We start from the raw sequence: 17803 nt of genomic DNA on the forward strand, positions 1-17803 counted from the left end.
AAATAACCCACAGGTTTACAATAAGAGGTAGCTAAAAGCAAAACCTTAAACTAAATTTACAATCACGTTATTATGGAATTATTTGTAGCTATAAAAATGGAAGATAGAAAAGCACTTAAATTATGTTGACATACTTTAAATAAAAAAACATTTCTCCAATTCTGTTATACGTTTATATATTAATATATTTTATGATAATATATAATTTATGAGATAATTGTTTTCTACTCCCTTAAAGTTTATATTCTCATAGTCGCCTCCTCTTCAAATCCTGTTCCTCCAGCACCCTGATGTCTTGCCTTCTGCTGTTCTTCATTTCACTACCTTAAAATGTGGCACATACTTTGATTTCTCCTAAGCATCATTAACACGAGACAGTTGTGTGTAGCAAACCACTTGCATTTAATGTTTGAGGGCAGTGGGGAAGGGTTATAGCACATTAAGCTTTCAAACTCAAATCAAACAACAGCATCTCAACGTCCCTTAGCCATTTCTTCCACTGGGCATTTCTTATAGGCTGTTCTTTTACCTTGCACAGTTGCTTCTTGCCAATATCTTTGCTCTTTTCTCCAGATCTTATTGTTGTCCTTCTCTGAACAGCTCTTATTTTTCTATAGATATGTGTAGGCAATTCTAAATTCTTTGTAACGCAAAGCAATTTAGCATTCTCTTAGTTTCTTAGTTGTTAGGTGATTGCCCTGGGTTGCCTTTCTATAAACAAAATGGCTCTTTCTAAGAGGAGGGTAAAAATACTTTTCTTACTATTTTACAGGTAGACATCATGTATTTTGACAGTCTGTGAAAGCTCTATATTTCTCTGATTCTTTCCTTCTCTATCCAATAGGACACTGCTCCTACCTACAAAGTCCTCTTTTTTATTCTCTGGAGTACCCTGTGCTGCTGATAATGTTGGAGCTTTTTGAGGTATTGTTGCTTCTCAGTGGTTCTAGAACCCACTACCAAAGGTATATGCCAAAGCTATACCTGTTCTTGCTGAAATGAAGAGAATAGAATGCCTTATTCTATTGCTCTCAACTAGAAAGGAATCAAAACAGAACAACCTTGTACCCCCAATACCTTCCTGAGATCTTGGACAAGGTTGTCTTCTGTCATTCATTTGTAGCCTCCTGCTCCCTGGGATTCCACTGACACTGAACCATAGACAACCTGACTGTACCTCCAGGCCAGACCTGGCGTCTCTCTCGGCTGACTGCTGGCTTTGTTGGTAGGTCTAGTTGGTTGTGATTCCTTCCTCCTTTAGGATACATCCTCCCATTAATTCCAGAAAGCTCTTCAAATGCTCCTAGAAATCAAACCCTGTCTATCCTACCCTAACAGTTTATTAGAGCAGTATGAAAATGTTAGTATTGGTGGTAGTTAACCGTATAGATGGGAAAGGAATACGTCAAGAGTTTGAGTTGCTATCTTTAAGTTGTAAGGTCATGAATAATTTTACATTTTTTTTGCTTTTCTGCATTTTCTCTATTTTTATATTGAACATGTATCACTTTTCTAATCAGAAGAGTTAACCCATAATAATAAATGTAAAAAGTTAACATACATTATACTTTGAAAATTTTGTAATAGTTTTAAAGAGATACATGATATTCTCTTTCATGTAACAAAAAACTTCTGAACACAGTTAACCTAATTACTCAAACACAGACCCTTCTGTGGGTGAATATTTGTGGTTAAATTTATCCTAAGGATTTCTTTTTTTTGCAATTCATGAGGAAAAACTTATCCAGGGAGAATTACATTATATATTCTGGCAAAACTGGGGGACACTTTGCCCAAATCCCTAGAGTTGTGTGCAGTGTTGAGTCTATGGGAACTAGCTATTTTGTAAAGAGAAAGAGATGAAATTTCATGAAAGTTTTCTTTAACTACAGTTATTTCTAAATTCCTTCACTCTCTGACTCAGCTGTTGGCTCCTTAGCATGTGTTGTATGAATGGCTGATTATCGATATCTAATAGAGGAGAGCTGTGGGATCTGAGGTTGGTGGCATGGGGTGCTCATTGCTGAAGTTCATGCCGAGAGGAGCAGCTGTCTCTACTTTTCTTCTGCTGAACCGTAGTGAAATTGTTACAGAAATGGAGAGAAACAGCATCGATGGGTGACACAGAAGTTTCCATTTCCCACCTCCTGTGAGGTGCTTGGATGATTCATGGGCTATTGTGATATCTTGGTGCCATCAGTACTGATGCTCTGGCCGCTGTCTTGGCATTGTATTGATAACAGTGCAGCTGTGTTTGGAGAATTAGAAACCTGCTGTGCATTGACTGAGACTCCATAGCCTCAGGGAGTTCTGTAGTTGCCTGTTTGAAGACAATGGGGATAAAGTGATATAAAAGGATATGATTTTCCTGGAAGGTCACACCTCAGGAATTCAACAAGGGCTTTTTCAGAGTGGCAAAATAGAGGCTTGAAGTCATATTAATTTTATTGTTAAAAGTCACATAACCTTATTTTCTACCCAAAGCTGGGGATATGAGGGAAATTGGTTACACTGAGAGTATCCATGGCTACGATATGACCTTTTATCATATTAGATGCTTTGGCTGGAGAATGTAAAAATATCAATACTTATGTATTGAATAGATCCGTGTATCGGGCATTATGTTAGGCTTTGACAGTAAACAAAGATGGACAAGGCATTGTTTCTATTCTCCAAAAAATTCACAAATGAATTAATGTCTATTGTAATATATGAATTACTGTAATAGAGATATATGATAAGTGCTATCAAAATACATGTAAAACATAGGTGAGCGAAAAATAGACAGCCACCCAACTGTGAGCTCCATGAGTGCAAAGATCACTCTGATCTTACCTAAATTACATACCCACACCTAGCACAGTGTCCAGTTCATAGTAATATAGATGATTAACAAACATCTTTTTATACATGAGCCCCCAGGCTTTTTTACTACATGATAGTGTAGCTCAGGAAAGAATATGGATTAGTGACATCTATTTAATGTCAGGCACTTTTACAGGTCATATTCATTCTATTATATAAGTTGCTTTCTTTTTGCCTGACACCATTGCTGTATATGACACTTCAGTCACATTGCTATAAGCACATGGAGAGAGTATAAAGAAAGAGAAAGCCATTCTAGGGTAATAGGCTGATGGAAAGAAAAGAGAAGAATGATCACTATACAGGTTAAACAATGCATGCACTTTGAAATCAGAAATACATTGGCTCAAATCCTGTCTCCATTCTTACAACCTAGAGCTATTTAACTTCTCTGAAACTCAATTCACTCGTTTGCACAAAAATGAAGTCTATAATATTCACACTGACCTTAGTGGGCAGCTGTAATGAATAGATAAATTCATTATTTAAAATAAGTGGCTCAATTGTTGGAACATAGTAAAAGTTTAATAAACAGTAGTTATCACTATAAAGTTCCAGAATTTCCTAGATATATTGAAGACAATTTAAGAAAAGCAGGTGCCAATAGTGTAGAATACTGGATATAAAGAGCCAATTTAACAAAATCATTATGAGATTGAAACAACTATGGGATGTATAAGAGGATCCATGTGTGAAACAGAACTAGGATGATGGAAGAATGATAGCATCAGGCAGGCACATGGCATTGCTGACATTTTGGTGTATACCTTTTCAGACTTTTTGATCTCAATCATTTAATCAGTCAGCCATTCTATCTACATATATTTTTTCTGTATCGTGCTATCTGTAGATCCTCCTCTCTTAGCAAAATGTCACATTATCTGTTTATTCAACTAATATGTATCTATAACACCATATAGTTTTGTATGCTATCAGGGGAAGCAGATCTCAAGCTACACATATTTTTGTGAGACTCCTGCAAATGAGTGTGTCCAAACTGAGAGTGATACACATCCGCACATCACAAACACACACACACGCAGTCTGGGCAGCTGGTTCTCTTTGCTGTGTGGATGTAGCTTAGCACACATGCCAATCAAAAAGAAAGTAGAAAAGGCATGATATTCATATTTGGTGGACATTTTAATCATTTGAAAGATCAGTCTTTTTGGTTGTGGTACTGTTGGAATTACAGTGGTCCTCTTCCTTAGGAATGCAGTAAAATTTTTATAATTTACCTCATTTTTGTTGGAAGAGTGATGAGGATCATGAAGAGAACGAACTTTGGCTTAACTTTCTCCCCCAGAAAACACATAGGCTTGAATAAATTTTTAATAATTGCCATTTACTTTCACCTATTGTGGGTGGTTTATTGATATTCTTACCCATTATTCTATTGGAATATGCACTTTTATATTTAATTATATGTTCTCTTTATCCATTTAAATCTATTATCTATGTGTTGGTCATGTAGGTTGCAAGTATTTTCAGATTGGTGTGTATCTTTTGTTTATAGGGTTTTTGGATGTACAGATATTAAAATTTTAATACTGTTGTATATTTTGGTGCTTTCTTTTGTGGTTTCTGCCTGTAGAGCAATGCTTAGAAAAGTTTTCACTCTCTAAGTGTATTTAAGAGCTCATCTGTATTTCCTTCAGCCTTTCCATTAAGGAACATGGGATAGTTCTCCATTTAAAGTTAGCATTTATATTCCTTGATAACTTTGGTGGTTTTATACATACAGCTTTCATATTTTTGTTGCTCTGTTATTTCCAGGCATCTGATAGACTTTCTTATTTTGGGAATGGTTATTTTTCCCTGATTTTTAAAACTTGTTATTTCAGGTGTAAAAGAAAGGTGTGGAAATATGTTATTTAAACTGACTCCTCTAGTGAGCTATCTATTCAAATAATTTTTCTATTAATCATGCTGGGCTTTTCAGAAAGACAATAATTTAATCTGCAAATACTGGGAATTTAGCTTCTTTATTTTTATTTCTTCTTTTTTTAATTTCTTATCTTGGTTAGGAATTTTTCTTTAATGCCGTGATATTTTCACTCTAAAGTACTTTGATTTGACTTACCACCTTCTTTAGGAAACGTTTTGAAATAAGTTTTTATTTTAGGAAGAGAATAAGAGTTATATACTCTAAAGGCTTGAACATCCCAGAATATCTTTTGTTTTGGCATATTCATATTAACTTGGTTGGGAGCAGGATTTTAGGTCACAACTTTTTACCCTTAAATTGATGTAGATTTTGCCTCAATATCTTTGTCATTTTGTAATGCAGAGATATCATAGGTCAGCCTGAGGGTTGTTTTTTTTTTTCTTTTTTTGATTAGTAACATCAGTACAACCAAAGAAGTTATTTTTTTCTCAGATAAATCACATATGATAGTAACTGTCTTGAAAACACTTTCTCTTTGTTCCAAAGGCCCTTTGGACCTTGAAGAGATCTTTAGAACTAAAGATGGATGGCAGCCTTCTATTTATGACTTGCAAACTTATCTCCTTCTCATTTTTCTGCTGTGATGTGAGTACTATGGATGAAATTAATACGATGAAATGGAGAACACATGGGGAAGTTTACTTTTAAGTCAGAAAAGGCTTCTTTAAGGAGAAGACAGTTTGATGATATCCTAAGGCTTAGTATGATCTAAACATTTTAAGAGCACAGGAGCCACCAATACTTCGGAAAAGAGCTTTCCCAGTTCTCAAAAGAGAAAGGAGGCGTGTGTGGCTGGCATGTACTGACAAAGAACAAAAAGTGGTGTGAGACTCCTGTTAGAAACAGGAGTCTGGTCAAGCAGTGCTTATAGGCTAGAGTAAGAAGCTTGCAATTTAGAGCAACAGGAAAGCATTCATGACTTGTAGATAGTTTTATGTTTCTATAGCTGGACTTAATTTTTTGAGACCTCCTTTAGCTAAGCATAAAATACACGATAATCTTAGTCATCCCGGGGGGGGGTGTTCTTGTATCATGCCAAGGTATTTGAGAGAGGGGACAGCCGTGTGGCCAATTCCACTTCTCCACGTTGGCATCTGTTGAGGCATATTTCTCTCCATCTGGTCCTTGGTTATGACCCATGCAGACTGCTGCTTCTTGTCCCTCACTTTAACCACAGGGACTCAGAAGGTGTCCCTTTTCTTCTGTTTGTGTTCCCATAGAGACAAAGGGCATAGTTGGTTGCTCTCTTTTGGTAGCCCAGGGATAAGGGGAACTTTAGGGGGTCTTTATGTTAGGTAGACAGGGAAATCCGGCTCTCCTTGGGACAAAAGCATGCACTGTGCCTTGGTGCTGCCTTAAGGAATTGCCACAACTGGGGACGAAGGACAAGGGCAGGCAACCTGTCTTGGTGCTGCCCCACCTTGACCCTGCTCTGATCCATTGCCACACCTGGAGGAAGGAGGAACACCTGTCAATATGCAAAAGAATGCAGAGAATTCCCTAGCCCATGGGCCAGACAGCCCAGACACAATAGAGTCTGGAAAATGACCTAGAGTAACCTAAGGCTAATTACCACGTCATTAACTGTCCATCCAGGAGTTTCTGTGGTGTGGAAGGCCCAATCCAGACAATACAAAACAGGACCCCAGACCATAACCAGGGCCTCTTGTTATGACAGGGTCCATTTGTCATCTGTCAGCAATGTGTCTTGCTCTTGCTCCATAAACCTATCTTGCTCATTCTTAATAAACTTCGTTCCATCCTCACCTTGCTTTCGGTGTGTGTCTGGTCATTCTTTGGCCAAGAGCACACTAAGAACTGAGAACAGCTTACCAACCCAACATCTCTTGTCCCCTTCTGTTAAGATAGAACATACAGCTTTTTCTACTTCCTTACTCTCATAGCATTCTTGGCTCAGAAAACATTGGGGTTTTACAACTGTCTCAGGTCCTATTTAGGACACAGGATCCCTCATTGTTCTCAGAGTTCCCAGACATACCCAGACTTGTGTTTTCCCTCCCTGAGTTTAGCCTAGCAGGTGAGGACAAGACCTGGGGCCTTTTCTCAGGATTCTCTTTGACTCCCTCCTGAACAGAGAACTTTTATCTAATGTGAAGTTGGGCATTATGTTTTTTCACTTGTGGTTTTTTTTTTTTCCCAAATCATTTGTTTACAGTATAAATTTTATGCCCTGAAACCTTTGAAACTCAAAATGTCTTATGTCTTCTCAAAGGAATTCCTCTGCCAAGAATTTCAAAAGACCTTTTCTCTTTTCTTTGATGCCATTTTTTCCCTGAAGCAATAAGCATAAAATATCCTAGCTGCTGCCTGAGTTGGGTGTCACAGGAAATATGGGGGAAAAAAAACCACTTTTGTCAATAAAATGATAGCTAGCTTACGAATGTCAGGCATCCATTTAAACATTTTTCATGCATTCACTCATTTAATGTTCGAAACAATCCTGTGAGGAAAGTACTATGAATGTCCTTACCTTATAGATGAAGAAGTGGAGGCACAGAAAAGTAAAGTAACTTTCCCAGGGTCAAACCGTTAGAAAGTGACAGATCTGGAATTCAAACCCAGGAAATGACTTCATCAGATTTATATTTTTAAGTTATCATTTCCACTGCTGAGTGAGGAGTACATTACAGAGGAGCAAGAGAGGCAGGTAAGCTAGTAAAGAGTATTGGAGGAGGAGAGAGGAGGAAAAAGTACTGGCTGTGTATGTGGGTGTGCGTGTTGCAGTACGGCATACTGAAGGTGGATAATTCTTTCATAGATGGTCTCCATGATGTAAAGGACAGATTTAGTATTTCACAATTGGATCTGAACTACTCTGATTTCTAATTGCAACCAGTACATACACATTTCACAGTTAAACAGGAGACCATAATTTAAAAGGATAAGAAATCTTAACTTGGTCAAATTATTAGCAAATATGATTATTTTGTTGGTAAAATTCAGGATATTTAGAATATTAAAATGGTTCGGTCAGGTTTCACTCTGAAATGTCAGTTCTTGCTGCGCTCATGGTGGAAGAATGACCAGACGCCCTAAAGTAAGGCAAGCACAAAAACGAGGTTTATTGAGGAGAGAAAGATAGGCCTATAGAGCAAGAGCAAGGTACGACCAGACCCATTGTCGCAGCAAATGGAGAACAAAAGGAGGGGGCAAAAAAGGGCCTGGTTATGGTCTGCATCTTGTTTTACAGTGCCTGGATTGGGACCTCCCCGTGGCTCAGAGGGGAGCCACTTTGATTGGACAGTGGGAGTTGCATGACCTGAGTCTTAGCCTATGCATGCGGGTTGTTTTAGGTCAACTTCTGGACTCTATGGTATCTGTGCTGCTTGGCCTGTGAGCTAGAGTCCTCTGCATTCATTTGCAGCTGGTGTGCTAAGTTATGATTGGCAGATTCATAGAGTATTCTCTCCTTCCCCAGGTATACCAGTTGCTCAGGGTAGGATTAGGGTGGGGCAGGACCAAGATGGGGGCCTGGAGCCCACCCTTGTCCTTCTTCCTAGGTGGGGCAGTTGCACCAAGGCAATAACACCCACTTTCAACCCTAGGATACCCAGAATCCCTTGCTATCTCCCTAACAGTTCAGTAAACATTTTGTTTTTTTTCCTTTTATATTGCTCTGTCACTGATTAGATTATTCTTTGATACTCATATAGGAAATAACTATTGTTAGTAGTTGGAGAATGTTATGTGATGTCCCTAAAGAGCTTGGGATGAAGAATGTAACTGCTTTCTGACACTGAAAATAAGAAACTAATATATAATGAGTAAGAGAGTAAATTTATTCTTCAGGGTATATTCTCAAACCCTGCATCTGCCAGATGTATTGAAAATTGTCAGCATATATTTGTGGAAAGCGTGAATGAATGAAGATCACTTTATAAAGGCAGAATAGCCCTTAACCCATAAGATTTGATTATATAAATGAAAAAATTTCTAAGAAGAAATGTACTGATCATAACTGTGTATATGGAAGGGGATTGGGTTGGGTAGGGGGACATATTTGTTGCCTTGAAAATTCCGTAAAAAGAGAGTCAAAGAGATAAATTTTGGCAGTGCAGATTGAGGCAATTTTCAGAGGATAGACTACCCTGGCCTACTATCCTGTGCCTCAGGAGAGTATAGAGGCAACAGAAGAGGCTCCAGGCTATGTTAGTCCAAGGTTATCAAATATTTGAATAATATAATTAACTCCCCACAGTCTGAATCGAGACTTACCAAGCACACTTTTGAATATTTTTGCTATAAGTTGGTTTCTCATGCAAATGCTACAGTGAAAAGGTAAACTGGCAGGAAGACTCAGGCTTTCAATCCTTACAACAATATCATTATTGTATTTTAATGAATTATTCTGATTTTATCATGCCCCTCTGAGCTTTGATTCCATGTTTTCTAAAGTATGAATCTAGTATGCTAACAAGACAGGTTCCTGAGCTGAAAGGATGAAAACGAGACCTTGGTTCATAATAAATACCTCAGGTAGTTCCATCCTGTAAGCAGTCAGGGTTCTGATAGTAAATAAAATATACCCCGGGTGGTCCCAGTGAAGAGATTTAATTAAGGGACTACTGGCGTGAATGTGGAGCAGGGTTAAACAAACGAACAGGTGATGATGAGGTGCCCACAGAGAGACAAAGGAGGAGTCTTGCCCATTCTTTGGGCCAAAGGGACTAGGAAAGGTAATGGAGTTATGAGCCCAGTGAAAGCTGGAGCCATTGAAGAGGGGCTCTCCAGTTGAAGCTGTGGTCATAGAGGGAAGTGGCTATTTTAAGAGGTCGGTCTTAAGAAGAGCAGAGAAGGAAGGAGACAGAAATACCACATCCTCTTCCTCCTCCCACTCTCTCACATCCCACCTGTGAATTCCATTGGCCTCAATGAAGATGGACAGCAAGAAAGCTCTGGAGATGCCAACTGCAAGTCAGACTCTCAGGCTGCAGAGCAGGCAGTGAAGGGGAGAGCGGGCTGAGGGGTGTGGGGTGGAACATGGTGAGGGCGGCCAGTGGAGAACCTACAGCCCAGCCCCTGAGAGAGGGCCACCTGGACTTGAGAGAGAGCCCAGATGGACAATAAGCGCTTTGTCTTTTTGTGGGCTTTACTGATCATTTTACAACAATAATTTATTAGTTTGTTTTCTCATATAATTTTGATAGGACAAGTGACATTTATTGTTTATTTGTGTACCATTACGATAAATCAAAGTTTTTAGTTCCAACCAATTCAGCAAGGTTCTCATTTGGAGAGCAGCAGCTGGGCTCTTTTGAAGATCCAGTGTTCCACTGAATTAAAAACAGACTAATTTTCTGGAATATGTGTTGCTCTTTGAGGTGCTTTAGACATAAGGTTGAAAAGTAAAGATTTCACACAGTGCATTTGGCACAAAAACATACATTCCCACACACAAAGATATATGTAGAATATCTGGAACAAAATAACATACTATGCCCATTATTGAAATTAATTAAAACAGTTACATGTCACCGAGTGATGGGGATATATTCAGATAAATGCATCCTTAGGTGATTTCATTGTTATGAAAACATCATACAGTGTACTTACACAAACCTAGATGGTACAGCCTACTACACACATAGGCTACATGGGATAGCCTGTTTCTCGTAGGCTACAAACCTGTACAGCATGTTACTCTACTGAATACTGTAGACAATTGTAACACAATGGCAAGTATTTGTGCATCAAAACATATCTAAACATAGAAAAGGTACAGAAAAAATACAGTATAAAAGAAAAAGAAAAGTGGTACTCCTGTAGAGGGCACCTATCATAAGTGGAGCTTGCAGGACTGGAAGTTGCTCTGCGTGAGTTAGTGAGTGACTGGTGAGTGAATGTGAAGGCCTGAGACATTACTGTATGCTACTATAGACTTTATAAACAATGTACACTTAGGCTACACTAACTTTATAAAAAAACTTAATTAACATTAGCTTACTGTAATTTTTTGCTTTATACACTTTTTAGTTTTTTTAATTTTTTGACTTTTTTGTAATAACACTTAGAACACACATTGTACAGCTGTACAAAAATACTTTCTTTCTTTATATCCTCATTCTATAAGTTTTTATAGTTTTTAAAATGCTTTTTTTCTTTTTAAACTTTTTTGTTACAAGATACAAACACACTCATTAACATAGGATCAGAATCACCAATATTATCATCTTTCTCCTCTACATCTTGTCCCATTGGAAGGTCTTCAGGGGCAATAACACACGGAGCTGTCATTTCCTATAATAACAATGTCTTCTGGAATATCTCCTGAAGGACTTGCCTGAGGCTGTTTTATAGTTAACTTTTTTTTTTGAGACAGAGTCTCCCTCTGTTGCCTGGGGTAGAGTGCTGTGATGTCAGCCTAGCTCACAGCAACCTCAAACTCCTGGGCTCAAGCAATCCTCCTGCCTCAGCCTCCCTGGGACTACAGGCATGCGCCACCATGCCCAGCTAGTTTTTTCTATATATATTTTTAGTTGTCTGGTTAATTTCTTTCGATATTTTTAGTAGAGATGGGGTCTTGCTCTTGCTCAGGCTGGTCTCGAACTCCTGACCTCGAGCAATCCTGCCTCAGCCCCCCAGAGTGCTAGGATTACAGGCGTGAGCCATCGTGCCCAGCCTGTTTTTTTAATAAGTAGAAAAAATACACTCTAAAATAACAATTAAAAGAATAGTAAATACATAAACCAATAATGTCTTTATTATCAAGTATTATGTACTATACATAATTGTATGTACTATTATATGACTGGCAGTGCAGTAGGTTTGCTTACACCAGCATCACCACAAACGTGAATAATGTGTCATACGAAGGGGTTATGATGTTACTAGGTGTTAGGAATTTTTCAGTTCTATTATAATCTTATGGGACCACTGTCATATATGCAGTCCGTTGACCAAAATATCATTATACAGAACATGATTATATTAAAAAAAATGCAAAGCCATGTTTGCTTAAAAGCTGGCTGAGAGAAATCAGTTGGCCTTTTAAGCACCGAAAACATCTTTATCCCATTTGGTCTGTAGGGGATGTTCGAAGGTCAGTGATAATTATACTGAATCTTTAGCGTTTACAGAGCTTCACCTGAGTTCTGTATCCACTTTAAATTTATGCTTTTAAAGGGATGTAGAATACTTTTGGACAAAGAATACTATTGGAACTTTTTACCCTAGCCTCATAAATAAGAAACAAAAAATAAGTGACAAAAAAAGGAAGAAAGAAAGAAAGAAAAAGAAAGAAGAAAGGAAGGAAGAAAACCTTTGGAATTTTCAAGTGCAAATCAAATAATGATTAAAAGCAATCTGAGACTGTTCAGTACCACACTAATATGAGCATTTATATCTGTAGTATTTACATAAAATACTGGTTATGGTTCTTACTCACAAGTAACTGAGATTCACTCATAGCAGCAGTTTGAATGAGTGTTGGGAAGCTGGCAGATTTTCTAAGAAAGCTGGAGGAACAATCTTGGGAAGCAGGAAGAAATAAAGAGAGGCCAGGCCACCAGAACTATCTTGTGAGGACCCTGCTGCTGACATTTCTGAACCCTGGACCTCACAGCTTATAATATCTCCTGTGGCCACTGGGCACCAGTGGTGAGCTCACTGCCACTGCTGCCATCCAGGACTGGATTTTCCCCAAACCACCAGCTGCCAAATCACAGTCCAACCCAGTGCATCTCATTGGCTGGCCTACGTTTTAAAATCTTGAAGATGTGGCTTTTTTTGACTTCTGTATGGAAGAGATGCTCTGCTTCCTTTTTTTTTTTTTGAGACAGAGCTTTGCTTTGTTGCCCGGGCTAGAGTGAGTGCCGTGGCATCAGCCTAGCTCACAGCAACCTCACACTCCTGGGCTTAAACGATCGTAGTGCCTCAGCCTCCCAGGTAGGTGGGACTACAGGCATGCGCCACCATGCCAGGCTATTTTTTCTATATATATATTTTAGTTGGCCAGATAATTTCTTTCTATTTTTAGTAGAGACGGGATCTCACTCTTGCTCAGGCTGGTCTCGAACACCTGAGCTCAAACAATCCACCCGCCTCGGCCTCCCAGAGTGTCAGGATTACAGGCGTGAGCCACCGCGCCCAGCCTGCTTCCCTTTAAGATGCATAAATTTCATTTCTTGGATAGCAACATACAGAAGACTGAAACAAGATCCACATCTCTCACCTCTCACAAAAAATCAAGTCATGATGGATAACAGACTTAAACCTAAGACATGAAACCATAAGAATTCTAGAAGAAAATGTTGGGAAAACTCTTATAGACATTGGCCTATGCAAAGAATTTATGAGGAAGACCCCCAGAGAAATCACAGCAGCAACAAAAATAAATAAATAGCAGTTGATCAAATTAAAAAGCTTTTGCACAGCCAAGGAAACTATCATTAGAATGAATAGACAACCTACAGAATGGGTGAAAATATTTGCATGCTACACATTCGATAAAAGGCTAATAACTAGAATCTATATAGAACTTAGGAAAATCAACAAGAAAAAATCAACCCCATTAAAAAGTGGGCAAAGGACATGAGCAGAAACTTTTTCAAAAGAAGATGAATAATGGCCAAGAAACATATAAAAAATTGCTCAACATCTCTAATCGTTACGGAAATGCAAATCAAAACCACAATGAGATATCACTTAAACCCAGTGAGAATGGCTTTTATGAAAAAGTTCCAAAACAATAAATGTTGGAATGGATGTGGAGAGATAGGAACACTCAAACATGGCTGGTGGGACTGCAAACTAGTACAACTTCTGTGGAAAGTAATATGGGGATACCTCAAAGAGCTAAAAGTAGAACTATCATTTGATCTAGCAATCCAGCTACTGGGTATCTACACAAAGGAAAAAAAGTCATCTGCACTCGAATGTTTATGGCAGCACAATTCACAATTGCAAAGATGTGGAAACAATCCAAATGCCCATCAATACATGAGTGGATTAATAAAATGTGGTATATGTATACCATGGAGTACTACTCAGTCATAAAAAACAATGGTGAATTAATACCTCTTGTATTATCCTGGATGGAGCTAGAGACCATTCTTTGAAGTGAACTATCACAAGAATGGAAAAACAAGCACCACATGTACTGACCATCAAATTGGTACTAACTGATCAACAATACATGTACTCATGGAAGTAACATTCATTTGCTGCTGGGCGGATGGGAGGAGGGCGGATGGGATGGGTAAATTCACAACTGATGAGTGCAAAGTGCATTGTCTGCGGGATGGGCATGCTTGTAGCTCTGGCTTGGGAGGTGCAAAGGAAATATATGTAACCAAAATATTTGTACCCCCATAATATTATGAAATTTAAAAAGAAAAAAGATTCATAGTTTGAGAATCTCATAAACAAGCTAGAATGTTAAGATGCTGGGTAATCATACTAAAACATAAAACAAAACTTGATCACAGTTACATAGATGCAAAGATTCTAGTTTTATCTCTATTACAGACAGAATAAAACTGAAAGGGATTCAAGATCCTACATGAAATATTTAGACCAGGTCAAAGGAAAAGTTACCTGATTAACAAATGTTAAACATGACTTACCAAGTGGTTAGGGTGTCTCCTTTCCAGAGATATTTTAAGTTAGCATTCTTATTTGATTAGAGAGATGTAAACTTTTGTTCTATATTATATTTTTGAGTTCACAATATTTGATTTAACTGATACTTATTTTGAAAGTTGTATTATTAAATGAGGAAAGAAATTATTACAGTAGGCACAAAGAAGACAAACTTAATAAAGCTTGATAAATGGAAAAGGGCAGAGTCAGGGCAGGATATGATGAGTCACAGAAGAGTACTCTTTTTGCTTCTTAGAGAAAGCATCTCAACCATGGAATTTTACTGAGTGGTTTAAAAAAGATGACTTTTTAAATGAATTCTACAGGTGTTTATTAAATACCTTTTACATTGAAAGCACCAGAATCACACGTAAAAGATGAATTTGACACCATTCTGTTTTCTAGAAGCTTTCATTCCAGTGTGGTGAGAGACATGCAACTGATACAAAGCAGAAATGCTGAAGTGCCAAACAGAGAAATTCCAAACCATGGAAGGCAAGAGAAAGGAGGGATGCATTCTGCTACAGGGGGTACATGAGTCTGCTTGTGAACTAAGCTTATAAAAAATAATTGTGATTGGAAGAAAGTGACCAGAAGTTCAACACAGGATGAAGGAATCAAATTTTCAAAGATGAGATCAATATAAGTGCTTGGTTTATTCAGACAACAGCAGACAAAGCTGCAGAGAAGGCGAATAGGGGCTCATACAGGATGGCAAAGAATTTGGCTTTTGGCTTAGCTTACACTTTCTGGAACTCTCCTGGGGCAGATACTGCTGGCTGCCTACCCTACAAGTATCCCCCTTCTTATTTGTAAACAGAATCTCCATTTTCTGCATTGTGCACCTCAGGGGTTGAATGTTTATTATTCTAAGCCAATTAAATAATTCCTCCCCACTTTGCAGTGATTGGTTTAGTATGGTATGGAAGTGGGATAAAGCCCTGGTCAGTGGGATGTAATGGGATGTATGCTGGATGCCTCCTGGACGAGGGACCCAAGTTAGCAAGTTGGTCCTGCCAGTCTGCATATTATCCTGGGACGTGTTGCTTGAGTAAGTGGCAATGAACCTGTGTCAGTGAGTAGAGCAGAGAAGCCAATGTAGAGTTCTTTGTAGACTGAATTGCTGAAGTAGCCAATCTTAGAACCACCTACTTGGACGCTTATTATTATGAGAGATAAGGAATTTTACTTCTTGCTTACGGCACTTTTATCTTGATATTCCATTACTTGTAGCAAAATACATCTCTCCTGCTGTGACCCAGTACTAAAATCTCTTTGGGACATTCAGAATTGAAGAAAATGCTTAATTCTTCATCTGTCACTCTATGTGCTAAGACTTTTCTTGTTAATCAGAATTACTTTTGTAATGAATACTTTTTTCCTTTAGGAACAAGTTCACTCTGAAATTTTTGCTAAATATTTATCCAGTTTTTATATCCAAGAGCAGAGGAACAGATGAGTATGGCAAATTATCCAACAGTTAAGTGTTTAAATATATTCATAAATTGCAATGTGTTTTTATTTATGGGATAATATGAATTTTTCTGCAGCAACATGAATATTGGTACTTTCTGCACTACTTGGGAGAATGACAGTCACCTTTATTAGCCTTCTCATTTGAAGAAAATAAACAAACTTTCAACAAAATTTTAATGAAAGAGGTTATTCTCTTCACTCCAGGGAGCCCTTTTGATCAGAAAACTGAACCAGGCAACAAGGATTCCTTTAGAACCTAAATGTGCTTGTTGAGATTCTGCCAACTGAGGCTTTCTTCTTTTTGCCTCACTCCTGATGATTTTTCTATTCTCCTTTTGTTTTTAGCAGGAACTACTGGAATTTCATATAATCTGATCTTCCTTCTCAGTACCAAATCTCTTCCTCTGATCAATGTGTTAATTTATAATTAGAGTTGCCCCATGTAACTTGAGTGTACCCTCATCTAATCCAGTGAAGACGGACAGTCATTTTACAAGTCACAGACTCCTTTAGCTACGTGATTATTTAAGGCTGAGGGTGAGGTAAACTTCTGGAGTACGAAATAAGTTGGAAGGCAAAACTTCATACACAGTAATACATTTATTCAGTCTTGAACTTCATGAGTTTGAGTGTCTAGTTTCCCAACTTCCTCAAATGATGAACATTATGTGAAACATCTTATTTGAATTTCTTCATTTAAATATAAAGACGTAGGGCTGAATTGTATTTTTGAGGCCATTATTTATGCAAACTTCTCATAAAAAGAGTTTCTAATTTTTTAACACTCCAATTTTTCTGTTTTAAGCATAATATATCTGTTTAAAAATTTGTAAAATAGCAAACTAACACAAAAAAGGAAATTATTCCAAGTCACATCATTGTAATTGCTCTTGGTTGATGAGATAGCTTATTTATGTTTGTCTATGTATGCTTGAGTGTGCATGTAATCAGTCTTCCAAAATGACCCCCTTCCTAAGTTATTTTTTGTTCCCTGGAACTTTACCAGTCAAGCCTAACAACCAGACTTAGCTAGCCTCTCCACAGGACTTCCTAAGACTCACCATCCATCACCAACAGCTGATTCTTGAATCAGACCACCTGAAGACCTTATCACTTCAAACCCCACACAACCTGACCTGCATTCCACAACCCACTATAAAAGCCCTTGCCTTGGTTGGTCAGAGAGATGAACTTGAGATTATTTCTCCTGTTCTCCTGATGGTCTTTTGCATTAAAATTCCTTTCTTCCTTGGCAATCCTCATTGTTGCAATAATTGGCTCTTTGTGTGGCAGGCAATGGACCTAGACTGGACCCCTTTTTGGGTACAGTAACATGCATATGATGTTTATGTGTGTATATATGCATACACAGGTGTATATACAGAGAAATATATGTGCAAATTCAGATTGGTATTCATTGTACTCATTGGTTTTTTCCAGTAACTTTTTATGTTAATATAATCATAAACTTTCATACAATTTGTAAGATTGATATAAAGAACTCCAATATACCCTCTACTCAGATTCAAAAATTGTTTTATTTTCTCTGTTTGTGCTCAGCATTGTGTAACTTACTCTTTTACTTAGCAAAGATAACATTTTTTTTTTTCTGGAATCTACTAAATAGGAGTGTATTGCGTCATTCCAATGATGATGAAGGGGATGATGTTGATAACATTTATAATGATTGCTAAATAGTTACTGGACACTTTTATGTGCAAGACACTTTTCTAAGTGTTCTATTACTTTAATCCTAAAAATACCTCTAGAGGGTATGTATTAATACCTTGTGTTAAGAAAGCACAAACCAGAGCACAAAGAAATGAAGCAACATAAAACTGGCAGGTAAAAACCAGACTTTTTGTACCCATTAACTATCCTCTCTATCTCCCTCTCTCCTTATTTCCCTTCCCA

The sequence above is a fragment of the Lemur catta genome, chromosome 2, assembly GCF_020740605.2.
Source record: "Lemur catta isolate mLemCat1 chromosome 2, mLemCat1.pri, whole genome shotgun sequence".
NCBI classification, from domain to species: domain Eukaryota; kingdom Metazoa; phylum Chordata; class Mammalia; order Primates; family Lemuridae; genus Lemur; species Lemur catta.